Raw genomic sequence first — 26,967 nt, 5'->3', positions numbered from 1 at the left:
CAAAATTGCCACACAAAAGTATATATTTATATAAAGTAGACACCACAGGCTATTTACCTAAGGTTGTTTTGACACTTTCTACGTAGCCATTTTACCGCCAACCTCTGCTAAATATTGGAGTAAAATTGTGTTTTTGGGGGGTTTTCGCACACAAACTTATAACAAAGAACTTCTCAAATGTATTTTGTAAAGTTGGTGTGTGCTATTCCTGCACAAAGTTTTATTATGTGTTCAGTTACTTCTGCTGAGTACAACGGTACCCCCATTGTATGTCGTTGGCACTATTTCGTGAAGTTACAGTGCCATATAGGAGACCTATCCATTTCAGTATTCACAGTAGAATTTTGAGAGACGGATTTAATGAGCCTATGTGTCCATTTGGGGTATTATAACAGTTTGACTGTTCAAAAAAACCCCACAAAGGCCTACCATTTGTAAAAGTAGACACTCCAGGGTATCTCATAAGGTGCATATTGTGCCTTAACATGCCCCCATTATTTCACCAATATATGCCAAAGTATGTGGTAAAAAATAATTTTGTGCGTTTTTTACATATGGATTGCATTTTTGCTAGGCATTGTGTATATTTCACATGTGCCACTAAGTTAAACCCCCCCAAATTATGCTCAGCTAAGTCTTCTGAGTAAAATGACACCCCCATTGTATGTCTTTGGCACTATTTCGTGAAGCTACAATGCCATATAAGAGACCTATCCATTTCAGTATTCACAGTAGAATTTTGAGAGACGGATTTAATGAGCCTATGTGTCCATTTGGGGTATTATAACAGTTTGACTGTTCAAAAAAAACCCACAAAGGCCTACCATTTGTAAAAGTAGACACTCCAGGGTATCTCATAAGGTGCATATTGTGCCTTAACATGCCCCCATTATTTCACCAATATATGCCAAAGTATGTGGTAAAAAATAATTTTGTGCGTTTTTTACATATGGATTGCATTTTTGCTAGGCATTGTGTATATTTCACATGTGCCACTAAGTTCAAACCCCCCAAATTATGCTCAGCTAAGTCTTCTGAGTAAAATGACACCCCCATTGTATGTCTTTGGCACTATTTCGTGAAGCTACAGTGCCATATAGGAGACCTATCCATTTCAGTATTCACAGTAGAATTTTGAGAGACGGATTTAATGAGCCTATGTGTCCATTTGGGGTATTATAACAGTTTGACTGTTCAAAAAAAAAAACACAAAGGCCTACCATTTGTAAAAGTAGACACTCCAGGGTATCTCATAAGGTGCATATTGTGCCTTAACATGCCCCCATTATTTCACCAATATATGCCAAAGTATGTGGTAAAAAATAATTTTGTGCGTTTTTTACATATGGATTGCATTTTTGCTAGGCATTTTGTATATTTCACATGTGCCACTAAGTTTAAACCCCCCAAATTACGCTCAGCTAAGTCTTCTGAGTAAAATGACACCCCCATTGTATGTCTTTGGCACTATTTCATGAAGTTACAGTGCCATTTAGGTGACCTGTCCTTTTCAGTATTCAAAGTAGAATTTTGAGAGACGGATTTAATGAGCCTATGTGTCCATTTGGGGTATTATAACAGTTTGACTGTTCAAAAAAACCCCACAAAGGCCTACCATTTGTAAAAGTAGACACTCCAGGGTATCTCATAAAGTGCATATTGTGCCTTAACATGCCCCCATTATTTCACCAATATATGCCAAAGTATGTGGTAAAAAAAAATGTTGTGCGTTTTTTACATATGGATTGCATTTTTGCTAGGCATTTCGTATATTTCACATTTGCCACTAAGTTCAAACCCCCCAAATTATGCTCAGCTAAGTCTTCTAAGTAAAATGACACCCCCATTGTATGTCTTTGGCACTATTTCGTGAAGCTATAGTGCCATATAGGAGACCTATCCATTTCAGTATTTACAGTACAATTTTGAGAGATGGATTTAATTGGCCTATGCTTCAATTTGGGGCATTATTGCAGTTGGAAAGTTAAAAAAAAAACCACGAAGGCCTACCATTTCCTAAAGTAGACACCCCAGGGTATTTCAAAAGGCATATTTTAAACCTTAGCGTAGGATCATTTTTTTGTTAGTTTGTACCAAGTCTAGTTACAATTAGCATTTTTTCTGCCTTTTTGACACACACTTGGAGATGTTACTGTATATTTTGTAATCCTTATGTGTGCTATGGCAGTAGAACACCTAATATGTTGCTCAGCTATGTCCTCTTAGTGCAGCAATACCCCCATGTGTACCCTTTTTGGGGATATGTGGATGTTGAAGAGGCACATTGGAGACCAAACCATATCAGTTTTTACCGAACTTTGAATTTTGACGCTCGGCCCATGTGCAATTTCCAAGCATCTTAGCAGGTTTTAAGTTCAAACTACCCCACAAAGGCCTACCATTTCTTAAAGTAGACACCCCAGGGCATTTCAAAAGGCATATTTTAAACCTTAGCGTAGGATCATTTTTTTGTTAGTTTGTACCAAGTCTAGTTACAATTAGCATTTTTTCTGCCTTTTTGACACACACTTGGAGATGTTACTGTATTTTTTGTAATCCTTATGTGTGCTATGGCAGTAGAACACCTGATATGTTGCTCAGCTATGTCCTCTTAGTGCAGCAATACCCCCATGTGTACCCTTTTTGGGGATATGTGGATGTTGAAGGGGCACATTGGAGACCAAGCCATATCAGTTTTTACCGAACTTTGAATTTTGACGCTCTGCCCATGTGCAATTTCCAAGCATCTTAGCAGGTTTTAAGTTCAAACTACCCCACAAAGGCCGACCATTTCTTGAAGTAGACACCCCAGGGCATTTCAAAAGGCATATTTTAAACCTTAGCGTAGGATCATTTTTTTGTTAGTTTGTACCAAGTCTAGTTACAATTAGCATTTTTTCTGCCTTTTTGACACACACTTGGAGATGTTACTGTATTTTTTGTAATCCTTATGTGTGCTATGGCAGTAGAACACCTGATATGTTGCTCAGCTATGTCCTCTTAGTGCAGCAATACCCCCATGTGTACCCTTTTTGGGGATATGTGGATGTTGAAGGGGCACATTGGAGACCAAGCCATATCAGTTTTTACCGAACTTTGAATTTTGACGCTCTGCCCATGTGCAATTTCCAAGCATCTTAGCAGGTTTTAAGTTCAAACTACCCCACAAAGGCCGACCATTTCTTGAAGTAGACACCCCAGGGCATTTCAAAAGGCATATTTTAAACCTTAGCGTAGGATCATTTTTTTGTTAGTTTGTACCAAGTCTAGTTACAATTAGCATTTTTTCTGCCTTTTTGACACACACTTGGAGATGTTACTGTATATTTTGTAATCCTTATGTGTGCTATGGCAGTAGAACACCTGATATGTTGCTCAGCTATGTCCTCTTAGTGCAGCAATACCCCCATGTGTACCCTTTTTGGGGATATGTGGATGTTGAAGGGGCACATTGGAGACCAAGCCATATCAGTTTTTACCGAACTTTGAATTTTGACGCTCGGCCCATGTGCAATTTCCAAGCATCTTAGCAGGTTTTAAGTTCAAACTACCCCACAAAGGCCGACCATTTCTTGAAGTAGACACCCCAGGGCATTTCAAAAGGCATATTTTAAACCTTAGCGTAGGATCATTTTTTTGTTAGTTTGTACCAAGTCTAGTTACAATTAGCATTTTTTCTGCCTTTTTGACACACACTTGGAGATGTTACTGTATTTTTTGTAATCCTTATGTGTGCTATGGCAGTAGAACACCTGATATGTTGCTCAGCTATGTCCTCTTAGTGCAGCAATACCCCCATGTGTACCCTTTTTGGGGATATGTGGATGTTGAAGGGGCACATTGGAGACCAAGCCATATCAGTTTTTACCGAACTTTGAATTTTGACGCTCTACCCATGTGCAATTTCCAAGCATCTTAGCAGGTTTTAAGTTCAAACTACCCCACAAAGGCCTACCATTTCTTAAAGTAGACACCCCAGGGCATTTCAAAAGGCATATTTTAAACCTTAGCGTAGAATCATTTCTTTGTTAGTTTGTACCTGTCAGGGTACCTGAAGTCTCTACCTCTGAGAGAGGTAGAGACTTAGAAGTTTATCCGTCCGGACGGCATGTCTCCTCGGCCCCTCGCGGTTCACTCGGTCTTGCTAACGCCGGCCGCGAGGGAGTCACTTCCTTTTATAACAGGAGGACCGGAGGTAGACGTCATGACGCCAACCCGGAACGTCCTGTCACTCAAATCTCGGGAGACGAATCAGGACTCGCCGGAGGCGTGTCTTCTCTCCCTAGCCAGGATACTTAACAGTGGCTCTCTCATTCACTCATTGCCCTGTCGTGGTTCTAGTCCGCCTAGTCACACAGTGCTTTGTTATTCTCTTGTCTTTTGGTTCTGACCCGGCTTTGTTGTTTACTCTCCTGCCTTTCTGTTATCCTTGACCCGGCTTGTCTCTCGCTTACCTGTCCTCTCGTTCCCTCGACCTCGGCTTGTCTCTGACCATTCTATTGTAGTTATACGTTAAGTCCGGCCATTCTAAGGACCGGTATACGTATCTGCTACTCTTTGTACTCTGCGTGTTGGATCCCTGACCCGATCCTGACATTACGACAGGGCCATGGATCCTGCAGGTACAAATTGTCAGCTTGGTTCTCCTGATCCTAGGTTTGACGCCATGGACCATAGGATGGATCAGATGGCTCTAGCACTACAGGCGCTGCTGTCTCGCCCTATTAATCCACCTGAGGAGATGCGTAATATGTCTGCTTCTTCTGTGGGTTCGGGGCTAGAGGTAGCTACTGTAGGTGCTTCTTCCCGAGTTACCCCACCTGTACGTTATGCTGGTTCTCCTGAGAGGTGTCGTGGCTTTCTGAACCAGATCAGTATTCATTTCGAGCTACAGCCCCGTTCATACCCTACTGATAGGGCAAAAGTGGGATTTATTATTACCTTACTCATTGAGAAAGCTCTGAGATGGGCTAATCCGTTGTGGGAGAATGATAATCCATTAGTCTATAACTATAATTCCTTTGTAGCTGCTTTTAAAAGAACTTTTGATCCTCCTGGCAGGAGGGTCAATGCAGCCAGATTACTGTTGCGCCTTAGACAAGACAATCAAACACTTGTGGATTATGCACTAGAGTTCAGGTCTTTGGCGGCAGAGGTAAAATGGAATGAACAGGCCTATATAGACATATTCTTAAATGGATTATCTGATGTAATACTTGATGAGGTAGCGACAAGAGAGCTTCCCGAGAACCTGGAGGACTTAATTTCCTTTATCTCTCGTATTGACGAACGTCTAAGGGAGAGACAGAATACTCGAGATAGAACCGCTAAATCTTCCTTTAGACTAGTACCATCATTTCAAATTTCTGAAACCAAAAATCCACAGGTTTCAGAACCTATGCAGTTAGGCCTTACTCGTCTCTCAGAGGAGGAGAGACAGTACAGGAGAAGAGAGGGACTGTGTATGTATTGTGGGGCCAGAGGTCATGTACGTTTGAGCTGTCCCAGCCGTCCGGGAAACGCTCGCACCTAAGTTTCTCTAGAGGACAGACCTTGGGTGTTTCGATTTTGTCCTCTACTCATAACTACAAAGAACATAGACTCCTATTACCGGTCTCTTTAACTTGGGAGAAGGGAACTTTAGAGACTATGGCCTTGATAGACTCCGGCACTGCTGAGAGTTTTATCGACCAAAAGTTTCTCACCAAACACACTATCCCATCCCAGTTAAGGAAGACACCCTTGGCTGTTGAAGCCATTGATGGTAGACCTTTAGTTGAGCCTGTGATTTTCCGGGAGACCACACCTCTTTACTTAACTACTGGTATTCTACACAAGGAGGAAATATCCCTACTACTCATTTCATCCCCTTCTGTTCCCATAGTCCTGGGATACTCCTGGCTTAAGAGACATAACCCCGTTATAGATTGGAGATCAGGGGAAATAGTTTCGTGGGGTCAGGATTGTCAAGAGAATTGTTTAAAGAAAGTATCACCTCTTTGTAGTGTCAACTCACTTAATAACGCTACCGACTCTACCAAAGTACAGATACCGTCCTTGTATCAAGATTTAAAGGCAGTATTTGACAAAGGAAAGGCTGATACCTTACCACCACATAGGCCTTTTGATTGCAAAATTAATTTACTTTCTGGTACCATGAGTTCTTAGTTCTAGAGGAGTATATTCGTGAAAACTTAGACAAGGGGTTCATTAGAAGATCCTCCTCTCCTGCTGGGGCTGGATTTTTTTTTGTTAAAAAGAAGGATGGTTCTTTAAGACCTTGCATTGACTACCGAGGTCTTAACAAGATAACCATCAGAAATGTATATCCGATTCCCTTGATCACCGAGCTTTTTGATCGATTATAAAGTTCTAAAATTTTCACTAAGTTAGACCTTAGAGGTGCTTATAATTTGGTGAGAATCCACGACGGTGACGAGTGGAAAACTGCATTCAATACTCGATATGGGCACTATGAGTATACTGTAATGCCTTTTGGTCTCTGCAATGCCCCGGCGGTATTTCAGGACCTTATTAATGAGGTTCTTAGGGAGTTTCAAGATGACTGTGTGATTGTATACCTTGATGATATACTTATACATTCCAGGGATATTGTGACTCACCACGGACAAGTCAGAAGGGTTTTACACAAACTCCTTCAGCATGGCTTATACTGCAAACTAGAGAAATGCAGCTTTGACCAATCCCAAACTACCTTTCTTGGTTATGTGATTTCTGGGGAAGGGTTTGAAATGGACCCGGAGAAGCTCCAATACATATTAGAGTGGCCTTTACCTAAGGGTCTCAAGGCTATCCAGAGATTCATTGGTTTCTCTAATTACTACAGACGTTTCATTAAGGGATACTCCTCTATCATTGCTCCCATCACCAATATGACCAAACAAGGGGCTGAGACTAAGAATTGGTCTACTGAAGCACTTCTGGCTTTTAAGACACTCAAGGAGCTGTTTGCTTCCGCACCAATTTTAGTTCACCCTGATACTACTCTACCTTTCCTACTCGAAGTTGACGCTTCTGAGACAGGTATAGGTGCTGTTCTGTCCCAAAGGTTCGGTGTAGATAAACCATTACATCCTTGTGGATACTTTTCCAAGAAATTGTCAGGTACTGAAAGCAGATATGACATTGGTGACAGGGAACTACTAGCGGTTATAATGGCCTTGAAGGAGTGGAGACATTTATTGGAGGGTACTTTGCATCCTGTTACTATTTTGACAGATCATAAAAACTTATCCTATATTGGAGAGGCTAAACGACTATCATCTAGACAGGTTCGTTGGTCCATATTTCTCACTCACTTCAACTACGTACTCACATATAGGCCAGGCTCTAAGAATTCTAAAGCCGACGCCTTATCTCGCCAATATGAACCTGCTGCCGTATCTGAGCCGGTTTTGTCCTCTATAGTACCCAAGTGTAACATTATCGCTAACACTACTCTCAAAGTTCATTCTCCGCTACTTGATCAGATAAGGAGCTTGCAGCACCTGGCACCTAGACTGACTCCGGCTTCCAGACTTTTCGTCCCTCCTGAACTCCAATTGGAGCTCTTACAGTGTCTTCACGAGAGTAAGGTGGCTGGTCATCCGGGGGTTCGCAAGACGTATTCTTTGATCTCCAAGGATTTCTGGTGGCCGTCGTTACGGAAGGATATTAAGGATTTTATCGGGGTTTGTGTGGTCTGTACTAAAACTAAACTACCGCATTCGCTTCCTTGTGGCCTTCTACAACCTCTGGAAATTCCTGACAAACCTTGTTCCTGTGTGGCAATGGACTTTATTGTGGATCTGCCTGTTTCTAAAAAGCACACTGTTATCCTCACCGTAGTCGATAGGTTTACCAAGATGGCACATTTCGTACCTTTGCCTAAACTCCCGACTTCCCCTGAATTGGCGGAAGTCTTTGCTAAAGAGATTTTTCGCTTGCATGGGATTCCCTCGGAGATCACTTCTGACAGAGGCTCCCAATTTGTTTCACGTTTTTGGAGATCGTTCTGTTCTCAATTAGGCATCAAACTGAATTTTTCGTCCGCCTATCATCCTCAGTCTAACGGAGCTGCTGAACGAACCAACCAGAAGATTGAGCAATACTTACGTTGTTTTGTTTCCGAACACCAGGACGATTGGGTCGGTCTGATTCCTTGGGCGGAGTTTGCGCACAACAATCTCGTTTGTGACTCTACGCATTCAAGCCCCTTCTTCATGAACTATGGCTTTCATCCATCTATTCTTCCCTCGGTTTCTCCTTCCCAAGGAGTACCGTCGGTTGATGTCCATGTGGCCAATTTGAGGAAGTTGTGGGATCAGACTCGACAGATTCTTCTACACAATTCTGTACTGGTTAAGAAACATGCTGACAAACGTAGAAGGGCGGCTCCGAATTTTGTTCCAGGCGATAGAGTGTGGTTGAGTACTAGGAATATTCGTCTTAAAGTTCCTTCCATGAAATTCGCTCCTCGTTATATTGGTCCCTACAGGATCTTGACTCGAATTAACCCAGTGGCGTATCGTCTAGCTCTCCCAGCTACTTTACGCATCCCGAACTCCTTTCACGTGTCATTGCTGAAACCTCTAATCTGTAACAGATTCTCCTCCACAATCGCCCCTCCGCGCCCTGTTCAGGTGGAGGGTCAGGAGGAGTATGAGGTTAACTCCATTATTGATTCTCGTGTCTCCCGGGGGCGAGTACAATATTTAGTTGACTGGAAGGGATATGGTCCTGAGGAGAGGAGTTGGGTACCACAAGAGGATGTTCATGCTCCTCGTCTTCGCAGGGCATTTCACTCCCGCTTTCCATCTCGCTCCGGCTCCTTCCGCCCGGTGGGCGTATCTGAGAGGGGGTGTACTGTCAGGGTACCTGAAGTCTCTACCTCTGAGAGAGGTAGAGACTTAGAAGTTTATCCGTCCGGACGGCATGTCTCCTCGGCCCCTCGCGGTTCACTCGGTCTTGCTAACGCCGGCCGCGAGGGAGTCACTTCCTTTTATAACAGGAGGACCGGAGGTAGACGTCATGACGCCAACCCGGAACGTCCTGTCACTCAAATCTCGGGAGACGAATCAGGACTCGCCGGAGGCGTGTCTTCTCTCCCTAGCCAGGATACTTAACAGTGGCTCTCTCATTCACTCATTGCCCTGTCGTGGTTCTAGTCCGCCTAGTCACACAGTGCTTTGTTATTCTCTTGTCTTTTGGTTCTGACCCGGCTTTGTTGTTTACTCTCCTGCCTTTCTGTTATCCTTGACCCGGCTTGTCTCTCGCTTACCTGTCCTCTCGTTCCCTCGACCTCGGCTTGTCTCTGACCATTCTATTGTAGTTATACGTTAAGTCCGGCCATTCTAAGGACCGGTATACGTATCTGCTACTCTTTGTACTCTGCGTGTTGGATCCCTGACCCGATCCTGACAGTACCAAGTCTAGTTGCAATTAGCATTTTTTTCTGCCTTTTTGACACACACTTGGAGATGTTACTGTATATTTAGCAATCCTTATGTGTGCTATGGCAGTATAACACCTAATATGTTGCTCAGCTATGTCCTCTTAGTGCAACAATGTGTCACGGGCAACGCTGTCACGGATTCCAAAACACAGACAGACCACAAAGAGAGAGAACACAGAGAGAGAAACTTGTAATACCGGTCCTTAGAATGGCCGGGCTATACAAGCAGAGAATAGTCAAGGTACAAGCCGAAGTCAAAGGGGTAAAGAGAAACGGAACAACGATAGGACAAGCCGAGGTCAAGGATCAGAGAAGACAGGATAAACGGGAGACAAAGCCAAGATTTGGTAACCAGACAGTTGACTATTCGGCCTGGGTGTGCTTATTCGGCCTGGGTGTGGAAAACTTTAAAACAATGGCCAATACATAGGCCGGGCTGAGAGGGGCAATCAGGGCAGTAATAGCTTGTCTCAACTCTTACGCCCCTCTTGTAACACACCCTGCACCTTTTCTGGGGGTTTTGTTTTTTAGGGGTTGGTGGAATCTTAAAGCAGAAGTGACCTGCCTCCATTCTTCTGCTAGGCTCCACTGATGGTCCCCCTCTGTGGCACTCAAGTAACCCAGAAATGTGCTGAAATTGAAATGAAAGGAATGTGCATTTCAGCTCAGCATTTGCCTTTTTAAAAATAATAAAGGCATTGTGGACTGCCGTCTGCATTATATATATGCCCACTTTTTTGTACCATGCCCTGGTTTTGCGCATGATTAGATACGGCTGCATTAGTTGATCGGATAGATCAACTCCCCCCATGTGCCGATTATATTGCTGAATGCAGACTGGCACCCGTTTATGTTCCTCTCTGCCACGAACTGCGACCCTGCGAGTGTTTTCCCCATGGATCGTAGTTAGGATGAAAACCTCCTTTTTATCGCGGTACTTGAGTGCCAGCAGTTCATTCTGGCAGAGAGCTGCTGTTTCCCCCTTTTTTAATTTTTTTTCTGCTAGAGCCTTTGGGAAACCTGTGCGACTCTTCCTGATAGTGCCACAGGCCACGGTCTCAAAACAGTACAGCATTTGTAAGAGTGGGATGCTGTTATAAAAGTTATCGATGTATAAGTGATAACCTTTGTTGAGTAATGGCATTATTAAGTCCCAGACAATTTTCCCACTTGTCCCTACTGTATCTGGGCAACCTGGGGGATCAAGGTGGCTATCCCTTCCTTCGTATACACGGAAGGTGTATACATAGCCACTGCCACTTTCACATAATTTATAGAATTTTATCCCATACCGGGATCTTTTGGATGGGATGTATTGTCTAAATCCCAGTCTTCCCTTATATTTCATGAGGGACTCATCAATTGAAATTAGTTTTTTGGGGGTGTAAATAGTGGCAAATTTTTCATTTAAGTGGGTAATTAGAGGGCGTATTTTATAAAGAATGTCATACTGCGGATGACCTTTTGGGGGGCACTTCATATTGTCATTAAAATGCATAAAACGCAGTATGTCCTCATATCTCTCCCTATGCATAGTCTGGGAAAAAATGGGGGTATTAAAAATAGGATTTTTAGTCCAGTACATTCTAATTGTGGGCTTTTTAACTACCCCCATTAACATGGTCAGTGCCCAGAATTGTTTAATTTCTGGCACACTGGTTGGGTACCATCTCTCTGTCCTGGCGATTCGGGAGTCTTGGTTGCGTGCAAGATATTGCTCCGCATACAGATTCGTCTGGGTAACTACCTCCCCAAAAAAATCATCCCCCAAAAACAGCTCCATACAATCCAGCGCATTATAGCCAGACAGGTCAGCCTGTATGCCAGGATTGGCAGTGAACACTGGGATGTCTGGCGAAAAATGATTAGGGGGTACCCAGTCATCTGCGCCATATTGAACATTAGGGGAATCAGCGATTTCCTCTGATGTTACTGCACTATCTGGCACATAGTCCCTGTCCCCTGCGTCACTCCCTGCGTCACTCTCTGAGGCAGTGTCGGTCGCCTCTGAGTCGGCGGCTAACAGGGCATAAGCCTCCTCTGCGCTATACTTTCGCAACATTTTTAATACAGTTAACACAGCTAAGAAAACTTTAACTAAATAACTAAACTTTTTTTTTTTTTTTTTTTTTTAACCCCTAACTAAATTCCCCAAATTACCACTAAATTCCACCCACCAACTAACTAAATCACAAATTAATAAAATAAAAGAATAAAATTTAACCCCTTAGGGTTACAAAAAAAAAAATTAACCCTTAAGTGTAAAAAAAAAATAGATCACAGTAAAGTACTGTGACCTGTATATTGATCACTGCTAGCAGTGATCAAGCAGCAGGGAAAGGGTTAATATTTTTTTTTAAGGAAGGGGAAAGGGATTAGGAACTTTTTAAAGATATTCACTATTCTTCTGGAACACAATGTTGCAACGATCCGTCTCTCTCCACTTCACAAACCCACACGAGGTGGAGGGAGGAGGATCAGATATCCCAGCAGTATTGTGACCGCTGTGACTGGCTGTTACAGCGATCACATGTGCTGGGACATCGCGATTTGCTGTTGCTGGTCTGCCCCTGACTCAGAGGGACCCAGCAACAGTGTTAACCCCGCGATCGCCGGCACTGCACGATCGCGGCGTTAATTTTACCGCGTGACGGACGAGGTCCGTCACCCGTCGTTAAGGCCATCCCCAGGATGACGGACCTCGTCCGTCACCCGTCGTGAAGGGGTTAAGGACCAAACTTCTGGAAACACATGTCATGTGTCCTTAAAGGGACTCTATAGCCAACATATAAAAGCAAGAAAGACAGGTCCCCCAGCCTTCCTTCTTGCTTTTATATGTACTTGCAGCGAAAAAAAAATATTTTCGAGGCGTTTTTATATTAAAAACTTAACTCCGTTCCAGCGCCGAGCTCCCAGCCATGCCGCGCCCCATTTTTCGTCAAAATGACGAAATTGCGGGGTCCAATAGGACGCTTCTCTGAGAGAAGCGTCATCGCGATGTGGTGCGCATGCGCGGCTTCGCGCTGCACCAATCGCGTTCTTCAGAGAGCGGCATTGACAGTCGCCCTATGAAGAAATTCAGCGCTTTACCGCGCATGTGCGTGGAATGCGCGTTCGCGAGCTGAGCTGTCTGACTGACAGCTCAGCTCGCTTTCTATACCCGCCCCCCTCCTACTCCAAACACTATATATAGAGATTTCTCTATATATAGTGTTTGCATACACACACACAAATGAACAATAAGGGGGGGGACCTACTGTCCCCCCCGGCCCCCACCCCTGAGCGGAGGGTGGGGGCCCTAAAATGAAAAATAAGGGGGACACCTACTGTCCCCCCCGGCCCCCACCCCTGAGCGGTGGGTGGGGGCCCTAAAATTAAAAATAAGGGGGGGACCTACTGTCCCCCCTGGCCCCCACCCCTGTGCGGTGGGTGGGGGCCCTAAAAATAACAATAGGGGGGAGACCTACTGTCCCCCCCCGGCCCCTACCCCTGAGCAGCGGGTGGGGGCCCTAAAAATAAGAATAGGGGGGGGACCTACTGTCCCCCCCCCGGCCCCCACCCCTGAGCGGTGGGTGGGGGCCCTAAAATTAAAAATTAAGGGGGGGACCAACTGTCCCCCCCGGCTCCCACCCCTGTGCGATTTCAAGCCATCCAATCACAGTGCTCTGTGTCATTTTACACAGCGTGGGAAAGTTAAATTTTCCCACGCTGTGTAAAATGACACAGAGAACTGTGATCGGATGGCTTGAAATCCATCCAATCACAGTGCTCTGTGTCATTTTACAAGCGTGGGAAAGTTCTTTGGAATTTTCCCACGCTTGTAAAATGACACAGAGCACTGTGATTGGATGAATTTCAAGCCATCCAATCACAGTGCTCTGTGTCATTTTACAAGCGTGGGAAAATTCCAAAGAAATTTCCCACGCTTGTAAAATGACACAGAGCACTCTGATTGGCTTAAACCTGCCAATCAGAGTGTTCTTAGCCTAATTGCAGGGCGTGGCAAGGCTTTATAAGCCTTCCCCCGCCCTGCAGAGCTCAGTCTGCGCGGAGCCCTCCATGGGTGAAGATGGATTTTTTTTTTTTGCGCTCGTTTTTTTTTTTTTATTGCGTCAGTTATTATGGATTTTTATTTGCCCTTTTTGGGGGCTGAAGAAAGAAGATTTTAGAAGAAAGAAAACATCGAATGGTAAGTTGTTTTTATCTCTCCTTTTTTTAACAGGGTTTTAGATAAAGGTCCCCCCCTCATTATTTTTAGGGTGAGGGGGGTAGGTAGGGAGATATTATTTTTGTGGGGGGGGGTGACTAGGGTCCCCCCCTTTTATTTAGGGCCTTCACCCACCGCTCAGGGGTGGGGGCCGGGGGGGACAGTAGGTCCCCCCCCTATTGTTATTTTTAGGGCCTCCCACCCACCGCTCAGGGGTGGGGGCCGGGGGGACAGTAGGTCCCCCCCCTTATTTTTAATTTTAGGGCCCCCACCCACCGCTCAGGGGTGGGGGCCGGGAGGGACAGTAGGTCCCCCCCTTATTTTTAATTTTAGGGCCCCCACCCACCGCTCAGGGGTGGGGGCCGGGGGGGGACAGTAGGTCCTCCCCAATTTTGTTATTTTTAGGGCCCCCACCCGCCGCTCAGGGGTGGGGGCCGGGGGGAGACAGTAGGTCCCCCCCTATTCATAATTTTAGGGCCCCCACCCGCCGCTCAGGGGTGGGGGCCGGGGGGGACAGTAGGTCCCCCCCTATTGTTATTTTTAGGGCCCCCACCCGCCGCACAGGGGTGGGGGCCAGGGGGGACAGTAGGTCCCCCCTATTGCTATTTTTAGGGCCCCCACCCACCGCTCAGGGGTGGGGGCCGGGGGGGGACAGAAGTTCCCCCCCCTATTGTTATTTTTAGGGCCCCCACCCGCCGCTCAGGGGTGGGGGCCGGGGGGGGACAGTAGGTCCTCCCCAATTTTGTTATTTTTAGGGCCCCCACCCGCCACTCAGGGGTGGGGGCCGGGGGGGGGACAGTAGGTCCCCCCCCTATTGTTATTTTTAGGGCCCCCACCCGCCGCACAGGGGTGGGGGCCGGGGGGGGACAGTAGGTCCCCCCCTTATTTTTAATTTTAGGGCCCCCACCCACCGCTCAGGGGTGGGGGCCGGGGGGGACAGTAGGTCCCCCCCAATTTTGTTATTTTTAGGGCCCCCACCCGCCGCACAGGTGTGGGGGCCGGAGAGGGGGAGGACAGTAGGTCCCCCCTTCATTATCTTCATGGCCCCCACCCGCCGCCCAGGGGTGGGGGCCGGGGGGGAGGAGATTAGGTCTCCCCCCCCCTTCAACCACTATTGTGGACAGAAAGAGTGGGTTCGGGCTTCAGCTGTCAGCTCTAGCCACTCCCACAGCAGAGCTGACAGTCTCAGCACACAAAGCGCATTCACAGTGCTTTGTGTGCTGATAGCCCGTCTGAAGTATTCTCCATTGCGTGAATACGTCAGACGTGAGGCCTTTTTAGGGCCTCTGAACTCGGAAGTCCCTCTGGTGGCCGTCTGATTGACTGCAACAAGAGGTGTTCCAAGCTTCCAATGTAAACACTGCATTTTCTCAGAAAATACAGTGCTTACAAGAAAAAGGCTCCGGGTAGCTGTAGCACTCACCTGAACAACCTCATTAAGCTGAAGTTGTTCTGGTGACTATAGTGTCCCTTTAAGCGGTTAAAATTCTTAGCCCCCCTAAATAAAAAAAAAATAGGGTTTTCACCTAAAAACTCCTGTATTTCATCTTCTCATCTTCTTCCTTTAGGATATGCCAGCTTTTGTATATAAGGTTTTTAATTGCACCCACATAACTTGAATCATTAAATTAAATGTAATTATTCAAGAAATGTGGGTACAATTAAAAAAGATCTCTATACAACATGGACTATATGCTTCTGTGCCCTTTAGGAAAATGGAGCCACAGATCAGTGAACACTCTCATCAACCCATCATGTGATGTCTTCAATGTCAGGAAACACAGGAACACAGGAAGTGACGTATCGGCAGTACCAAAAGAGAGACAACCATCAGATGACGTGTGATGCTGGAAGTACGTCACAGGAAGTGAAGAATCGATGAATACGAGGAAATAAAATAGACTTAAACAGACAAACAGACATATTGGGGTGGGATAAGGACTATGTCTGAAACCAGATGCGTGGCCATATTGGGGATGGCGGATTGTATCTGATTCAGACTATATTTGGAAGTGGGAGGCTTTTAGAAGTCGTTCTACACATGTGTGAATTAATTTTTAATCTCTTGCTCATTCTAAAAGATATCTTCACCTGAAGAAGACCTATCATAGGTTGAAACACGTTGTACTTTATTTGTTTTTTAAACTGTATCAATAAATACTTACTTTTTAAAACGTTCACCTAGGACTCTGGAGTTCCTGTTTAACATCAGTGCTGAGTTCCTGAGAAGTGTGATCGCTGGAAATTCCACCTAATATTTCCTTGATGATGTGAAATGTGGTACAAGTTCCGAGCCAACTTCTAATAGACTCTGAAAAGTGTGTGTTTACCGAGTATCTTCACATATATATATACATTTTATATACAGATTACACTATGTGTGTTTGTTTAATTTTTATCGAATATAGGAAAAAGAAATTCCACTGTATTGTTTACCAAAGAACCTTTATATGCAAGGTAAACCAAAGATATCTGTGAGCGCAAATCACCTTGTCTGTTTGTTTTTAAATTCTACCTTATCCATTGTTGGTTTTCCGCGAGCCGGTGGGACAAAATATATATTGAGCAAGATGCACAATTCGTTGGCAAGAAAGTGGTCATTACATTAGAGAGATATATCATCTAAAACACAAGATAGTTGATCAATTCAGATTGATTAAATTATCTCCATCTTGGGAAGTACTACAGCTGAATTATTTTTTTCCATCGGAATTCTCAACATTTTGCTTTTCCAACTGATGTTTTCTTTTGTGCTAAATTAATAAATTGGCATGAAATAAGTAAAAATTGTAAGTGTTAAATACAGTAAATGATTGCCATGCAGATAATGGCCAGCAAGGTTGAATTAATTATTGCAGAGGTGAAAATGAGTATCATGCCAACTATGTATGTGCCTAGCGTAATAAATGATTGAATGCGTGCATCGTAGTAAGGTTTCCAAAGTAATAAAGGACATTGACGGCTTACACACAGCAATACTCATGATGTTTTACTTATTGTACTCATAAATTCATCATCAGTTTGAACTGAACTTAAATATCCTTAAACATGTTTATTTGAACTTGTGACATGGATAATATTGTTTATATTGCCGCAGACAGGTGTGGGAGTGGAGGTAGCGGTATCTTGGTTACCAAGGACAGAAGGCACAATCCTTATGAACTAAGCGTTGTAAAAGATTTAAAAACCATGTCACTTAAGGATTCATTCTGCTTGCTGGAAAACAATTTAGTCTGTGTTTTGTGTGTTTTGATCTCAAAGGTGGTTACTGGGGTATGGCTGAGCCTTGAAGAAACAAAGTAAATTAATGTTAACAAATAGAAACGATGTTGGCTTGTTCATGTTCAGTACTGTTTAATTAAATATTATTTTATTATTTTGTGAAAGTTATTTGTTTCTGTTAACACAGAATACAATATTACATTATAAATATGGACTAGAATTTTTATTTTTTATTTATTTATAGGTAGACAGTAACATCATAAATTGTAAGTAGAAAAACATTTTGCAACAGCCTCCTGTACCCCAGAATTTGACATTGCTTACAGACTGCCCACATTTCACGTACTCATTCTGGTTCCTTAAGGCATAGAGCCCTGGCTTCTGGAACACCAAACATCATTGCTGATAATTTTTGAAACTTTGATCCTGAGCTATCCAAGAACTTTATTTTAGTTTTGTATTTCCTGTTGCTGATCCCTAGAATATTTATTTACTTCCTTATTTACTTGCTACTCAACTAACTGGTTCATCTGATCTAGATGAAGTCTTGTTCTTCTGTACTTTAGCAAGATGTCTTTCAATTTTCTAAGGTCTTTTCAAACTTATTGTAGAATAAAAGTCAAGATGAAAAGCTGCAAATATACAGGGAGTGCAGAATTATCAGGCAAATTAGTATTTTGACCACATCATCCTCTTTATGCATGTTGTCTTACTCCAAGCTGTATAGGCTCGAAAGCCTACTACCAATTAAGCATATTAGGTGATGTGCATCTCTGTAATGAGAAGGGGTGTGGTCTAATGACATCAACACCCTATATCAGGTGTGCATAATTATTAGGCAACTTCCTTTCCTTTGGCAAAATGGGTCAAAAGAAGGACTTGACAGGCTCAGAAAAGTCAAACATAGTGAGATATCTTGCAGAGGGATGCAGCACTCTCAAAATTGCAAAGCTTCTGAAGCGTGATCATCGAACAATCAAGCGTTTCATTCAAAATAGTCAACAGGGTCGCAAGAAGCGTGTGGAAAAACCAAGGCGCAAAATAACTGCCCATGAACTGAGAAAAGTCAAGCGTGCAGCTGCCAAGATGCCACTTGCCACCAGTTTGGCCATATTTCAGAGCTGCAACATCACTGGAGTGCCCAAAAGCACAAGGTGTGCAATACTCAGAGACATGGCCAAGGTAAGAGGCTGAAAGACGACCACCACTGAACAAGACACACAAGCTGAAACATCAAGACTGGGCCAAGAAATATCTCAAGACTGATTTTTCTAAGGTTTTATGGACTGATGAAATGAGAGTGAGTCTTGATGGGCCAGATGGATGGGCCCGTGGCTGGATTGGTAAAGGGCAGAGAGCTCCAGTCCGACTCAGACGCCAGCAAGGTGGAGGTGGAGTACTGGTTTGGGCTGGTATCATCAAAGATGAGCTTGTGGGGCCTTTTCGGGTTGAGGATGGAGTCAAGCTCAACTCCCAGTCCTACTGCCAGTTTATGGAAGACACCTTCTTCAAGCAGTGGTACAGGAAGAAGTCTGCATCCTTCAAGAAAAACATGATTTTCATGCAGGACAATGCTCCATCACACACGTCCAAGTACTCCACAGCGTGGCTGGCAAGAAAGGGTATAAAAGAAGAAAATCTAATGACATGGCCTCCTTGTTCACCTGATCTGAACACCATTGAGAACCTGTGGTCCATCATCAAATGTGAGATTTACAAGGAGGGAAAACAGTACACCTCTCTGGACAGTGTCTGGGAGGCTGTGGTTGCTTCTGCATGCAATGTTGATGGTGAACAGATCAAAACACTGACAGAATCCATGGATGGCAGGCTTTTGAGTGTCCTTGCAAAGAAAGGTGGCTATATTGGTCACTGATTTGTTTTTGTTTTGTTTTTGAATGTCAGAAATGTATATTTGTGAATGTTGAGATGTTATATTGGTTTCACTGGTAAAAATAAATAATTGAAATGGGTATATATTTGTTTTTTGTTAAGTTGCCTAATAATTATGCACAGTAATAGTCACCTGCACACACAGATATCCCCCTAAAATAGCTAAAACTAAAAACAAACTAAAAACTACTTCCAAAAATATTCAGCTTTGATATTAATTAGTTTTTTGGGTTCATTGAGAACATGGTTGTTGTTCAATAATAAAATTAATCCTCAAAAATACAACTTGCCTAATAATTCTGCACTCACTGTATAACCGGTTTTCAATTTCCACCCACCATACACCAATTTTGATCACCACTTTTTTTTTCAAACTGGTTCCTCAATTAATTTTACTTAATGTTTTTTCAATTAATTCTACTTACTTAAATACAAACTCCAAGCACCATAACCACTACAGCCCACTGCAGTGGTTATGGTGCTGGGGGTGCCATGGCTCCCCCACCTCCACTGTATGTAGTCAAACAGTTTTATCTACGGTGCTGATTGCACTTCTAATGCATAAGAGCCAGATGTCCTATCAGAGTCAATACCTGCAATATTGACTTAGCTTATTGACAAAAAGCCTTAGCTGTAGAGGCATGGGGCCAGGGCAAGGCAGACCCCAGATAAGAAGTCAAAACCTTCAAAAACGGTTTGACTACTTATTGCTGAGGGAGTGCCACAGCTCTCTTGGCATCATAACCACTTTCATGAGAATTCTTTTTTCAGATAATGGTGTCAGGTATAATCTTTAGTGGCTAAAATGTAATGACTCAATTAGTGTAATGGTTACATAGTTACTGAGTAATAGGTTGAAAAATTATTAATCAGGTTTAACATTTTATACATTTACATTTCTGCCAAAAGAAGATTATAAAACCAATGCGCAACAATTTCCAAACCAAATACTCATTGACTTGAAAGCAGATTTCTACTTTGCGTAACATGACACTAGTAAAACGCATATTAATATTTATAGCCCTGAATTTCATATTTTCCAAAAAGTCAGAACATTCCTCATCTTTATTGGTCTTACCCCGAAGACTTTCCTATATTTTTTGCCAACTTTCCAACTTACCAACTTTCCTATATTATTTGCTAAATCTCTTCGTGTCTCCTTTGATGACCTCTTGTTCTTTGTAGACTCCTGTTAATGAACAGGTCATGATAGAATGGTTTATACTTGCACGGTATATATTCTCTTTTTCTGTAGCTATATCTTTTTCCTAAACTAGATCTTTGAGACAGTTTTCAGCCACAGAATTAACATTATCATCTAAATTGTTGCCTAAACTTTGTGCTGCAAACTTTTGTGTGGAAGCGTTTCAAATTCTTCAACAACATTCAAATATCTACTACAATTCTCTGACCTATATTTTACTCCAGTAAATGTATGATCCAGAATATGGTTTGGTGAACCGACCTTTGTCCAGTGATCTCCAAAACGCGGACTCTCTCTATAGCTAGATAAAGTAGTGGAGAGATGAACTCAGTGTCTACATGTCAAATGCGTTGGTGGAAGATTAAAAACAGTGCTTTCGCTATCACTATCATTCATAGTCATCCTTTCTCTCTTTGATTTATAAAAGAAAATTTATTTAAAATTTCTTTTTTTTTTCATGATTCTTTTTCTCTAACTAAAAGAACAATTTCATATTTCAATGGATGAAACTTTCCTTTTCATTTTTTCCATTAACGTAATTAAAACTTTTTGGGTGGTTGGGCTTTTAGCGACCTTTTAAAAGTTATTTTGGCACCTTTGCATTTTACATATAAAGCAGTTGACCTGGCTGGCATAAATGTTTTAAATGCAGTTTCTGTCTGGTCTGCAAAGCAAAACTGTGTTTGTGTTTATTTTTTTATTTTATTTTTTCCAATTTGATTTGATATGTTGAGAAGTACATTGTTATTTTAAACATATTCCATTTATTCTATTTATGCAACGTCTTTTTACAGAGAGCACAACACTTTATTAATTCAATTTTTTTCCAGTCCACGAATTCTGAAAATGCCCTCATCTTGACCTTTTTAAAAACATTCATATATCTATTTTGGCGCAGCCCATATTATTTATTTTTTAACCCCTTCCCAGTGTCAGGGCTTGTTATACCATCCTACAAAAGGAGGGCTTTACCACCTTAGGGTTACAGCAGCCACGTATGACATTTTTATTTAATATATTCCTGGATCTGCTATATATTTAATACAAAATGTTTCCCTGATTGTGACAATCATGTCCTCTCCCTCTAGGTACCGGTGCACTCCAAGTGAGTCAGAACGCCAGCAGGGAAACTCCTTAGCTGTGCTCTGATTCAAATGTATGCTAGGTGGGTGGTCTTATGAGCATTATTCAATAATAACATAATTTGTCTATCTTATTGTCACGGGTGGCGGTCCGGAAACCGGGAACCCTGAGTGCCTACTGAGAAGTTGGGAGTCTCCAGCGTGGAAGTGGATTATCAGGGCCTGGTGCAGGGCAACCACACGCCCCCTGGTGTTGAGCACCAGCATTTGTGCGGCCACATACCAGAACCCTGATGCAGCTTCAGCGGATCCCAGGAACTAGGAGCTTGGAGTAAGCAGACCTCCCAGGAGCTGAATAGGGAGGCTCTACAGCAGGGATGTATCCAGTACTAGAAACAAGACAAGACTAGAACAGGCACCAAACATGAAAACAAGACAGAACTAGTAGAACCCTAAACCAGAGAAGGATAGGAAGCTAAACCCAGAACATTTACACAATACATAAGGGAACATTAACTAAACAGGGACAGGACAGGACTGTACATGGACTGGGATTACAAAATACAACAAGACAAGATATAATAGGCAAAACAAGAGGAGACATAACAAAGCACTATATTTGAAAAGTATGGGGATTTAGTCACACTATATGATCATACATTGCATAAGCCTGCCACAACGCCAATGTACCCCATATTCGGCAGGTCCTACTCTGCCTAATGTATACTAAAAGAACCATAAGAAACACATATATAGCACTTACCTGCAAGAAAGGGCAGAGACTTGAAACATTGCTGCAGGTCCAGAATGAAACAAAAGGAAAATGGAAAACAAACGGGTGTGGCAACACAAAACAAACATTTAAAGGAAACCTGGAGACTGGGAATCCCAGGGACAGATTACAGGAATGAACCCAGAAAAACCCAGCATAAAGAAAACCAGACATAGAATAGAAAACCAGAAAAACTAAACAAGAAATATAAAAAGAGTACTGGATACCAGAAGCCAAAGCCAGACATCTCCGCAGAACATGGCATGATGTGACACTTATCTTAACATATATTAACCTATAGCTAACTTGCAGGTATAATAGGGGAGTAATCTTGCCTTGCACTATGCAGTTAGATATAGAGAAGTAAGTACGAACTTACAAATAGATATGTTACTACGTAGTTAGAAATACAGAAGTAGAAATCAGGAAATAAGACCAACGCCCGGAGATAGGAAAGTTTATAGCTCTGTGTCTAGAAGTATATTCACTAAGAGTTGTATAGATAAAGTGTATTATTCCCATTAGTTCCTTTCTTCGTTCACAGAGTGAACACATATAGTCACAGTGGGAATAATGCATGTACCTCGTCCTAGAACTAGGGTATAAGATTACTGGTCCACACGGTGATCTGGGGCCAGGTAAAAAAACTCAGTGGCAAAAACTCATGTTTAAGGAAAAAAGCACACCCGAGGAAACCCGGAGTGGGGACCACGACCGTGCAGACACATCATTCCTCACGTTGACACAATGTGTAACTTTATAATACCCACACCTGTGAGTACATAGCTTGGATATTGTTAGGAGATGGCAAAGGAAAGGTTTTTTTACTGTAAGAACAATAAGGAACAATAAGGAATTCTCTGCCTGAAGAAGTGGTTTTATCAGAGTCCATACAGATGTTCAAACAGCTACTAGATGCATACTTGCAAAAACAGAATATTCAAGGATATAATCTTTCAATGTAGGGTAATAACTGCTTGATCCAAGGATAAAATGACTGCCATTCTGGGGTCAAGAAGGAATTTTTTTCCTAGCTTGTTGCAAAATTGTGCTTCAAACTGTTTTTTTTTGCCTTTTTTTTGCCTTCTTTTGGATCAACAGCAAAAAACAAATGTGAGGAAGACTGAACTTGTTTTAGGGAGAATAAGGTTGTCAGTTAAGGGGTTAACCAACAACAACATAGGCTTAACATAGGCTTAATCTTATAAATATACTTAGAACTATATTGTCCTATCTTAATAGATATACAAAAATGCCCATCGAGATACCTATAGTAATAATAACAAAAATACAACTAATTAAGAAACAATAATACACGGAATGGATATTCTGTAGCAAGAAAAAGTTATCTTACTGCACTGTATCATTAAGAGTACCTGTAGCAAGCAAAAGTCCACTTATGGCATATTATTAAGCTGGTGTTGGACCGCTGTAAAAGTGTAATTATCTAGTGGCTCTAGTCTTTATACATATGTATATGTACAGTATGGATTCTTCATAACAAACGTACAGTCCAGGGAAGATGTGGTGTTTAGTTTACTTTACAGTTAATCCCATAAGGGGACTTAAGTACTAGACACTAATGAGATGAGTATTGTCTCAGTAGGAATGTACTGAGCTCATCATATAAACACAGCAACACTTACACGCTATACCACTCTCATAGAAAGTGTAGTGGGCTTCTGATATAAAAGAAGTAATCATACCAGTTGTGACGAAACCAATCTCGCCACATTGTATTGGAGGAGCCTGGTTGCCCGCCTGCTGCCTTTGGACTATGGATCAGACTTTATGGGAATGTGATACCCCAGATAGCTATACCATGGAGCCTATTCATATAATGAAAGACTATGGGAAAGACTATAGCTCCATGGCAATTGTACTGTGTGAATAGGATCTGCGCGCCATTCGGTAGTTTTGTGCGCTCAGATCCCAGCTATCTGGGGATATGTGAAATGTCTGTGTGTTATGTATAAAAAGTAACTTTATGTATTTTAAAGTGTTTTTACTGTCTTTGTGCTCCCATGTGCTCAATGGAGTCTGTCTCTGTGCTGGAGATAATTGAATTACTTCTCCAGCACAGAGAAGGCTCTGTAAAAAACGGTCTGAGCTGGAAAGATAGGGTTTTAAAAAATACTTTACTAACTTTTGAACCCCTGGTCTGATCCATGCCATTTTTTAATATGTTGTTCCCCTGAATGGATTGATTGTGGATATGTAATTTTGTGTGAATGTGATGTATGGTTTTAAAGTTATGAAAGTTGTGTAAAAGTATATTTTGAACTGTATGCATAATGGGAATATGTGTCACACTAAGGGGAGGGGATGTGTGGGATGTAACATTTATGTCATTGGTTATTTTATGCCTCCCCCTGGGTGTGGCCTGTATGTGTACTCATGTAATAAAAACCAGGCTGGGTGCCCCAGCACCTCAGACCACTGCTTGACCTTCAACACGGAGCCTTGTCTCGTTCTTGGGGGGATTCACTGTATGCTGTTGGAGATTGACTGCTAGGAGTGTAAGCTGATGTCTGCTTTTCCTATTCATCTGCTAGCAGCTATTCGTGAGGTTCCAGCTTGGAGTGCTATCTTATTCCCTGGTATGCAGTTCGGGAGTTTGATGCATTCACCTATATCCAATTCGTGAGTTTTGATGTTCTGCAGTAGCTGTGCCTTTCTGAGAAAAGGGGATTATCGCCTAAACGGATTTTAACCCCTCATATGCTGAAACGGTCCGTTACAATTGGTGGCAAGCGGCGGGATCGTTCCTACAGCCAGAAGGACAGCTACAGAACACCATTGCTTTGGATTTTTACAATTTGAGGGCAACGCATGTCTGAGTACAGCGACCCTGACAGCACCAGGATGGAACCAGCAGTGGAGTACGATGAGGGTGACATGGATGACCGGGATGCATTAAGGAAAGGCATCTGGTACCAGGCCCTGGATAACGTACAGTACCAGCGGGGCAAGAGTCTCCCCAGTGAAGAGCAGCGATGGCAGACACGACTGGCACTGCGGATGCCCTTCCTGGGAGAGCAGCCCCTGAAGGGATGGGTGAAGGAACTAGAGCACCGGGTATGGCAGGAGCTATGGCTGGAGGATGCCTACCAGGCGCTCTGGTGGTATATGGCACAGTATATACCCTGGACAGCCGAACATGACAAGCCAGAGGGAGAAGAATTTGATGGTCCTGGCTTGTTATGGGAGTCCTTTGCAGAGCCTGGCTTCGGGAGCCCTGCGCAAACCAGACTGCAGGACATTTTCTATGAGAGGGAGGCTAGGCATGAGTGGGATGGCCCCCATGAGGTAGAGCAAGACCTGGCTCACCTAGCAACCCTGGAGTGGGAACTGGAGCAAAACTACCAAGATCTCTTCCACTTCATTGGGAAGGCTCAGCAGGACAGTAAGGTGACAGACCCAGATCCAGACCCCTTCCGCTGGGAAGATATTGTAGAGATATACTGGGAAGAACCCCAGGTGGCCGGTAGAGATGGGACCGAGGTCTCTCCACCGGTCCTGCAGGGAATTGGGAGCCCAGTCTCCATTCCCCAGCGGCAGGCTGAGTTACAGGGGGCAGAGGTAGTTGGTCCCACCCCCCAGCAGCAGAGCGATATGCCTGGAAGGCAGTGTGAAGTGCAGGGAGAGGAGAGCAGCCTCCTGCCTCCCCAGCGGCAGGCTGAGTTACAGGGGGCAAAGGTAGTTGGTCCTACCCCCCAGCAGCAGAGTGATATGCCGGGAAGGCAGTGTGAAATGCAGGGAGAGGAAAGCAGCGTCCTCCCTCCCCAGCGGCAGGCTGAGTTACAGGGGGCAGAGGTAGTTGGTCCTACCCCCCAGCAGCAGCGTGATTTTTTGGGAATAGAGAGCCCAGTCTCCTTTCCCCAGCGGCAGAGTATCCAGCAGAGAATAGAGAGCCCCGTCTCCTTTCCCCAGCGGCAGAGTGTCCAGCAGGGAATAGAGAGCCCAGTCTCCTTTCCCCAGCAGCAGGACACTGTATTGGGAGAAGAGACAGTCGGTCTCCCTCCACAGATGATGGAAGTATGTATGGGAGAGGAGCTTGCTACCACCTCTCCCCAGCGGCGGATCCGTAATGTGCAGGGAATAGAGAGCCCAGTCTCCTTTCCCCAGCGGCAGAGTGTTCTATTGGGAGAGGAGCCTGTTACCCCCTCTCCCCAGCGGCAGTTTGATGTACCAGGGGGAGACTGTAAGCCCCCCACCAGTGCAGATGGGACCGTGGTCTCTGCACTTACCACACAGGGGGTAGGGATGGTCGATCCTACCCCCCCACGACAGAGCTGTGTATCCAAGGGGGAGACAACCGGTCTCCCCATTCCGCAGCAGAGCTATGCAACTAAGGGGGAGACAGTCCGTCTCCAGCAACCAGGCTCCAACCAGACTACTCCGGTGGTAGTACTGGCACCAGGACAGAGTACCGCTGGTCTCTGCCCACTCACCAAGGCAGCCTACCAGTCCCCTACAAAGCCGTGGTGAGGCACCTGGACATGGACAAGATTCTCCTCTACCCAGGTGTAGTAACCATTTATTGTGGGTGGGCTGTACTGTTTTTTCTACCTTGTGGGTGGGTTGCTGGACTAACAAGGGCACTGACCGGCAGGAGGTCAGGTACCTTGTTAGTCTTTTTGGAAAGGGGGAGAGATGTGACAAAACCAATCTCGCCACATTGTATTGGAGGAGCCTGGTTGCCCGCCTGCTGCCTTTGGACTATGGATCAGACTTTATGGGAATGTGATACCCCAGATAGCTATACCATGGAGCCTATTCATATAATGAAAGACTATGGGAAAGACTTTAGCTCCATGGCAATTGTACTGTGTGAATAGGATCTGCGCGCTATTCAGTAGTTTTGTGCGCTCAGATCCCAGCTATCTGGGGATATGTGAAATGTCTGTGTGTTATGTATAAAAAGTAACTTTATGTATTTTAAAGTGTTTTTACTGTCTTTGTGCTCCCATGTGCTCAATGGAGTCTGTCTCTGTGCTGGAGATAATTGAATTACTTCTCCAGCACAGAGAAGGCTCTGTAAAAAACGGTCTGAGCTGGAAAGATAGGGGTTTTAAAAAATACTTTACTAACTTTTGAACCCCTGGTCTGATCCATGCCATTTTTTAATAT

This window comes from Pelobates fuscus, chromosome 13 (genome assembly GCF_036172605.1).
Source record: "Pelobates fuscus isolate aPelFus1 chromosome 13, aPelFus1.pri, whole genome shotgun sequence".
In the NCBI taxonomy this organism is placed as follows: domain Eukaryota; kingdom Metazoa; phylum Chordata; class Amphibia; order Anura; family Pelobatidae; genus Pelobates; species Pelobates fuscus.
The sequence above is the reverse complement of the archived record's forward strand: the minus strand, read 5'-3'. Positions refer to the sequence as shown.